This window comes from Chrysochloris asiatica, unplaced genomic scaffold (genome assembly GCF_000296735.1).
Source record: "Chrysochloris asiatica unplaced genomic scaffold, ChrAsi1.0 scaffold00148, whole genome shotgun sequence".
Classification (NCBI taxonomy): Eukaryota; Metazoa; Chordata; class Mammalia; order Afrosoricida; family Chrysochloridae; genus Chrysochloris; species Chrysochloris asiatica.
This window is the reverse complement of record NW_006408666.1, coordinates 4,972,874-4,980,739: the sequence shown is the minus strand read 5'-3', so window position 1 is coordinate 4,980,739 and position 7,866 is coordinate 4,972,874.

Sequence of the window (7,866 nt, the reverse complement as noted above, 5' to 3'; positions counted from 1 at the left end):
TAGGGGCCAAGATGGCCAAACTTCGTCTCTCATACTTTGGACATATTGTCAGGAGGGAACAGTCGCTGGAGAAGGATATAGTATTTGGTAAGATGGAGGGTCAGAAAAAAAGAGAAAGATCTCAATGGTATGGATTGGCAAGGTGGCAACATCAATGGACTCAAGTGTGGCAACAGTAGTGAGGTTGGCCCACGATCAGACATTGGTTTGTTCTGCTGTGCATAAGGTCTCTATGAGTTGGTGCCGAATCAATAGCACCTAACAACAACAACATCATCAAAGTGTTCATTTTACTTGGATCCACAATCAACGTCCATGGAAGCAGCAGTCAGAAATCTCCTTACAAGCCAAGATGGCAAGATTTCACCTCTCATACTTCAGACATGTCATCAGGAGGAAAAAATCCCTAGTGGCAGACATCATGTTTGGTAAAGTGGAGTGTTGGTGAAAAACAGGAAGACTCTCAATGAGATTGACATACTGGTTGTAACAATGTAATAACAATTGTGAGTATGGCACAGGATCTGACAGTGTTTCATTCTGTTATACATTGGGTCACTATGAGTGAGGACCAAATGACAACATCAAACAACGACATCAAATGTCTTCTTGCAATCTTTGCTTTCAACGAAGATCCAGCTCACAACAGCAATGCTATCCAGTGTTTCTTGGCCCTTCTGAATCTGGGTTCTGCTTCTAGCAGTTCGCTGGCCATGTATTGGTGAAACCACAAATGAATTACCTTCAGCAAAACATTACTTGAATGTGATATTAACGATATTGTTAGAAATCTCTGTATTCTGTTGGCTCACCTTTCTTTGGGGTGGGCATTAATATGGATTTCTTCCAGTCCATAGTTTTCCAAATTTCTTGAAAGTGATATGTGTGTGCTTCCAGCTTTGCATCCATTTGTTGAAGCATCTCCATTTGTATTCTGCAAATCCTGGATGCTTGTTTTTTGCCAATACCATCAAATACACCTTGGACTTCTTTCTTCAATATCATTTGTTCTTGATTATATTCTACTTTCTAAAATGGTTGGACATTGACCAAATGTTTTTGGTATAGTGATTGTATTCCTTCTATCATGTTTTATGTTTTTTTCATGTTTCATGTGTTATTCAATGTTTTGCCAATATTGTTGTTAAGAGTTCTCAAGTCGGTTCTGACTCATAGACGGGTAGTATAGAGTATCCAAGGTGTGTCTGTTGGATTTGGACCACTTAGCATGATTCAGTTCAGTTCTTATCCTGCAGTGCCACACTACGACTCCTTTTTGCCTATGTTGTTGTCAGGTGCAATCAAGTCAGTTCCAATTCATAGCGCCTTCTGTATGTTGTTGTTGTTGTTAAGTGCCGTCGAGTCGGTTCCGACCCATAGCGACCCTGTACAGGGTTTCCGAGGGTGTAAATCTTTACGGGAGTAGAAAGCCTCATCTTTCTCCCGCGGAGCTGCTGGTAGTTTCGAACCGCTGACCTTAAGGTTCGCAGCCCGATTCGTAACCACTACGCTACCAGAGCTCCTTACAGCACCTTCTGTATACAACAGAACAAAACACTTCCCAGTCCTGTGCCGTCCTCACATATGTTATGTTTGAGCCCACTGCTGCTGTCACTGAACCAATCTGTCTCCTTAGGGATCATCCTCTTTGTTATCTAATCTCCACTTGACCAAGGATGATTTCCTTCACTAGGGAGTGGTCACTCCTGATTACCTGTCAGAAAAATAACAGAATAAGTTTCACCATCATGGCTTCTAAGGAGCATTCTAGCTGTACCCTTCCAACACAGATTTGGTTCTTCTTCTGGTAGCAGTGCTACTTTCAATATTCTTCTCCAACACCATAATGCAAATACATCAATTCTTCTACAGTCTTCCTTATTCGTTGTATAACTTTCACATGCATATGAGGAAATTGAAAATACCATGACTTTCATCAGACACACTTTAGTTTTCAAACTAGTAGTATCTTTGTTTTTTAACACTTTAAAGAGGTCTTGTGCAGCAGATTTCCCTAATGAAATATGTAGTTTGATTTTTTTACTGATTCTACCATAAATGTGGATTGTGAATCCAAGCAAAATATAAGCTTTGACAACTTCAATCTTTCTCCAATTATCATGATGTTATTATTGGTCCAAATGAGATGACTTTTGCTTTCATTGCACTGAGGTATTATCCATACTGAAGGCATAATATTTTATCTTCATCAGTAAGTATTCTAAATTCTCTTTGCTTCCAGCAAGGTCATATCATCTGCATATCTCAGGTTGCTGATAAGTCTTCCTCATTCTTCTTCGTATAATCCATCTTCTTGGATTATTTGTTCAACATACAGATTGAATAAATACAGTTGAAGGATACAACTCTGGCGCAAACCTATCCTGATTTCATATCACTCAGTATCCTCTTGTTATTTTCTAACAACTGCCTCTTGCTCTGTGTACAGATTGCACATGAGCACAATGAATTGTTACGTAATATCCATTCTTCTCAATGCTTTTCAAAGTTTGTCATGATCTACACAGCTGAAAGCCTTTGCATAGTCAATAAAGCACTAGTAAACATACTTCTGGTATTCTATGCTTTCAGTCAAGATCCATCTGACATCAGCAATGGTATCCCTACTTCGTTTTCCTCTTCTGAATCCTGCTTGAATTTCAGACAGTTTCAATGTGTCAATGTACTGTTGCAACCATTTTTAATATCTTAAGAAAAATTTTACTTGCGTGTGATATTAATGATATTGTTCAATGATTTCCTCATTCCATTGGGTTATTGCTCTTTGAAATTGGCATAAATATAGATCTCTTCCAATCAGCTGGCCAAGTAGTTGTCGTCCAAATTTCATGGCACAGATAAGTGACCACCTCCAGTGATGCATCAGTTTGCTGAAAGATTTCTTTTGTATTCCATCAGTTCCTGGAACCTTGGTTTTTGCCAATTTCTTCTGTGTGGTGTGGATTTCTTCCTTTATTATAATTGGTTCTTGATCATATGCGACCTCTTGAAATGGTTAATATTGACCATTTTTATTTGGTACAGTAACTATATATATTCCTTGCGTGTTACTTTGATGTTTTCTGCATCATTCAATATTTGCCCATAGAATTTGTCGATTTTGATAGTTGAGGCTTGAAATTTTTCTTCAGTTTGTTTGCAATGAGGTGTACTAAGTGATTTCTTCCCTTTTAGTTTTCTAATTCCAGGTCTTCGTACATTTCATTTTAGTACTTTACTTTGTTTTCTCAATCTGTGCTTTGAAATGTTGTGTTCTGCTCTTTTACTTGCTCCTTTTTTCGATTTGTTTTATTTCTCTACGTTCAAGAGCATGTTTCAGAGTATACTCCTAAACCCATTTTGGGTTTTCTTTCTTTTCTAAATCATTTTTGGTCTCTATTTCCTTTCCTGTCTTTTTAATGATTTTTTGTTTTTTCCTATATGATGTGCTTGATGTTATTCCACAATTATTCTGACCCTCAATCATTAGTGTCTAATGCATCAAATTTGCTTTTGAGATGGTCCCTAAATTCAAGTAATATATTCAAGGTCATATTTTGCCTCTTGTAGACTTGCTTTTATTTTCTTCACCTTCAGCCTGAACTTGCATATGTTTAATTGATGGACTTTTCCACAGTCTGCCCCTAGCCTTGCTTTGACTGGTTATTTTGAATTTTTCCATTGTCTCTTCCCACAGATGTAGTCAATTCGATGAGTTCCATGTTGTTTAGAAAAAGGGATTTTTGAATTAGTCATTGGTCTTACAAAATTCTATCATGCAGTCTCCAACATCATTTCTACCACTAAGGCTCTATTTTCCAATTGCTGATCTTTCCTCTTTATTTCCAGTTACCAGTAATTATTAGTGCATCTTGTTTGCATGTTTAATCAATTCCAGATTGAAGAAATTGGTAGAATTCATCAGTTTCATCACCACTGGCTTTAGTCTATGGTGCAGGAATTTAGGCAATGGTTGCATTCACTGGTCTTTCTTGTAGGCATATGAATATTTTCCTATCACAGACAGCATTGTACTCCAAGTTAGACCTTGAAATGTTCTTTTTCACAATGAATGTGATTCCATTCCTCTTGAATTTGTCGTTACTGGCACAATAACCCATATGATTGTCTTATTCAAAATGGCAGTCCATTTTAGCTCACTAATGCTAAGGATATCAATCTTTGTGCATTCTATTTCATTTTTTGATGATTTCCAATTGTGCTAGATTCATACTTTGTACATTCCATACAGATGTATGACTTGATAGTGGACTTACAGCCGTTTCTCCTCATTTTAAGTCGTGGTCCCATCTGCAAAAAAAGTCCTGAAAGCTTTAGTCCATTCACATCATTACGTCAACTTCACTTTAAGGAGGCAGCTCATCCCCAGTCATATTTGGAGTGCCTTCCAATCTGAGGAGCTCATCTTCAAGTACTATATCTGACAATGTTCTGCTTCTAATCAAGAATGGAAAAAGCTTGTCTCTGCAGAAGATACAGGAATTTTAAGCAAACAGGAATTTCTGACCATCTCATTAGAACTATTTTTGTGAGTGATTTCATTTTGCTGTAACACCATCTACACTCATGGAAGCAGGAGTCAAGAAATCAAAGTATATATTATTACATTAGGCAAATCTGCTGTCAAGTACCTCTTTAAGTACTAAAGAGGAAAGATGTGACTCTGAGGACTAAGGTACGTATACCTTGCTGCCGCTGTTATATACCGTGGCGTCGGTTCCGACTCATAACGACCCTGTACAGGGTTTCCGAGGCTGTAAATCTTTACGGAAGCAGAAAGCCTCATCTTTCTCCCACGGAACAGCTGGTAGTTTCGAACTGCTGACCTTGCCGTTCACAGCCCAATTCGTAACCACTACACTACCAGAGCTCCTTAGCCATGGTATTTTCAGTCACCTCATTTGCATGTGAAAATTGGACAAAGAATAAGGAAGACCACAGAAGAATCAGTTCTTTTTTTCAAGTCATGGTGTTGGAGAAAAATATTGAAAGTACCATGGTTTGGCAGAAGAACAAACAAATCTGTCTTGGAGGAAGTGCAACCAGAATGTTTCTTAGAAGTAAGGATAATGGGCATACTACAAACATGTTATCAGGAGGGACCAGTCCCTGGAATGGGACCACATGCCTGTCAGACAGTGCATCAGCAAAACAGAGGAGGAGCCCCACTGAGATGAATTGGCACAGTGCCTGCAGCAATGGTCTGAAACATGACAACAGTTGTGAGGGCAGTTCAGGACTGGACAGCTCTTCATTCCATTTTGTATAGAGTCGCTATCAGTTGGGACCTAACAACAGTAATTCTATTTGCAGCTGCAAAAATTTCTGGCATCCTCTAACTTTACAAAGGTGTGGGGCAGCCTATGTGGGTGGTGGAATCAAGAGCAACAGCCCAAATCTGATTCCTGTGAAGCAGAAGTCAGACATTCCTCTATCCTCAAAAAATGTTTACCAATTCTGACATCAACTTTCTTTCCCATGGCACTCCAATTCTGTGCTGGCTTCCATAGTTCATTGCAATGACCACACAGAACTCATAAACAATACTCACAGTTGTGGGTTTTATTCGGGAATTAACAGGAATTCAGGATCAGAAAAAACTCAGGATACAGTTCTTGGATCAGAACAGCCATTTCTCATGGGTGCCTGAAGACAGGACTTTCTCTAACCCTCAAACCCTCAGGCTGAGTTCTGCTCAGTTCAGGCAACTCTTTTAGTGCCCAGAGAGTATCCATTCTATCAGCAAGACTCTCACCTGATGATTCTCAGCTTTCTCATTCCATGGCTAGGAAGCCCGATGCTTTACTTCATGTCCATCTCTTGATTCTGTTGCTGCTGCTTCTTGATGTCTTTGCCATCTCTGGTGTCATAGCTCTCCATCTTCTAGATTTAGAAAGTTCCTAGCACAAGGGCACAGGTACAAAGGACATGTTCCACTCCTGGATCTTGGTGACCAACCCTACCAGCCTCTGGGACTGCAAAAATTATCAATCTCCATGTAAAGGTCCCAGATAACTTATTTGCATGGGCCCCATAAGGTCCCGGGCACCTATCTACATAATTAGCAAGTTATTCAACACCCTTGATGGGTCACACCTCTCACATTTGCATAGTCCTACCCAGTTATTACGATTGTGTGGATCATGACAAGCTATGGAAACATTGCTAAGTATGAGTATTCTGGAACAGTTATTTGTGCTCATGAGGAATCTGTACATGAAAAAGAGGCAGTTGTTTGAATAGAACATGGTAACACTCAATGGTTTAAATTTAAGAAACAAGGTGTGCGACAGGGTTGTATTCTTTCACCATAGTTATTCAACTTGTATGATGAGCAAATAAACCGAGAAGCTGGATTATATGAAGAAACACATGCTATCAGTATTGGAGGAAGACTCATTAACAATTTGTTATATGCTTGCTGAAAGTGAAGAGGAACTTAAAGTATATACTGATGAAGATCAAAGAGAACAGACCTCGGTATGGATTGCATCTCAATGTATACAAAACAAAAATCCTCACCACTGGACCAATAAACAACATTCATAACAACGGAGAAAAGATTGAAGTTGTCAAGGACTTTATTCTTCTTGGCTCAACCATCAACACTCATGGAAGTAGCAGTCAAGAAACCAAATGACATATTGCGTTAGGCAAATCTGCTGTACAAGACCTTTTTAAAGTGTTGAAGAGCAAAGATGTCAGCTTGAAGACTAAGGTGCACCTGACCCAAGCCATGGTAATTTACCATGGTAATAATAACCTCATATGCATGTGAACGGTAAACAGTGATTAAGGAAGACCACAGAAGAATTGATGCATTTGAGTTATAGTATTGGAGAAAAATATTGAAAGTACCATGGACTACCAAAAGAACAAACAGATCTGTGTTGGAAGAAGTGCAGCCAGAATGCTACTTGGAAACCAGAATGGCCAAACTTCATCTCTCGTACTTCGGACATATTGTCTGGAGGGACCAGTCATTGAAGAAGGATATCACATTTGGTAAGGTGGAGGGTCAGAGAAAATGAGGAAGACCCCCCAACGAGACTGATTGGTCAAGTGGCTTCAATGGGCTCAAGTGGGGCAACAATTGTGAGGTTGACCCAGGACTGGGTGTTGTTTCATTCTGTGGTACATAGGGTTGCTATAAGTCAGTACTGACTTAATGGCACCTAACAACAACAACAACAACCCAGTTACTGAACTCCTGGTGTGGCACTGTGGGTTAATGCATTGGACTGTAAAGTTGGTTTGAATCGCAAGGTTGACAATTGAAGCGCACCAGCCACCCCTTGGAAACCTTGTACAGGGTCGCTATGGGTTGGAACTGACTTGACACCACTTAACAACAACAAGATAACATTGAACTTCAAATTAGGAATTAAAATGCTCTTTTTGATGATAAATGCGCTGTCATTGCTCTTCAATTTATCATTCTCAGCATAGCAAGCCATATTAAAGACAGTCAGTACTAGTTCATTTCAGTTCAGTGATGCCTTTATTCCCTGACCACACTGCTTGAGGAGTCCTGCTGTGTGTTAACACGCTGGACTGTAAGGCTGGTTTCAACAAGAAGGTCAGCAGTTCAAGCTCACCAGCTACTCCTCAGAAACTTATACTATGAGTGGGAACTGACTTAAAGGCACTTAACAACACCAACAGCCGCACAAGAAGGAGTCCTCAGAGTGCTGTGGTTAACCAAAAGGTCCACAGTTCAAACCCACCAGCCTCTCCTCAGGAGAAGGATATAGCAATACACGTCCATAAAGACTGAAGGCCTTGGAAAGTCTATTATGCAGCTCTAGGTTGGCTGTCCTACAAGGTCAGGGTGGCTCCAAAGTG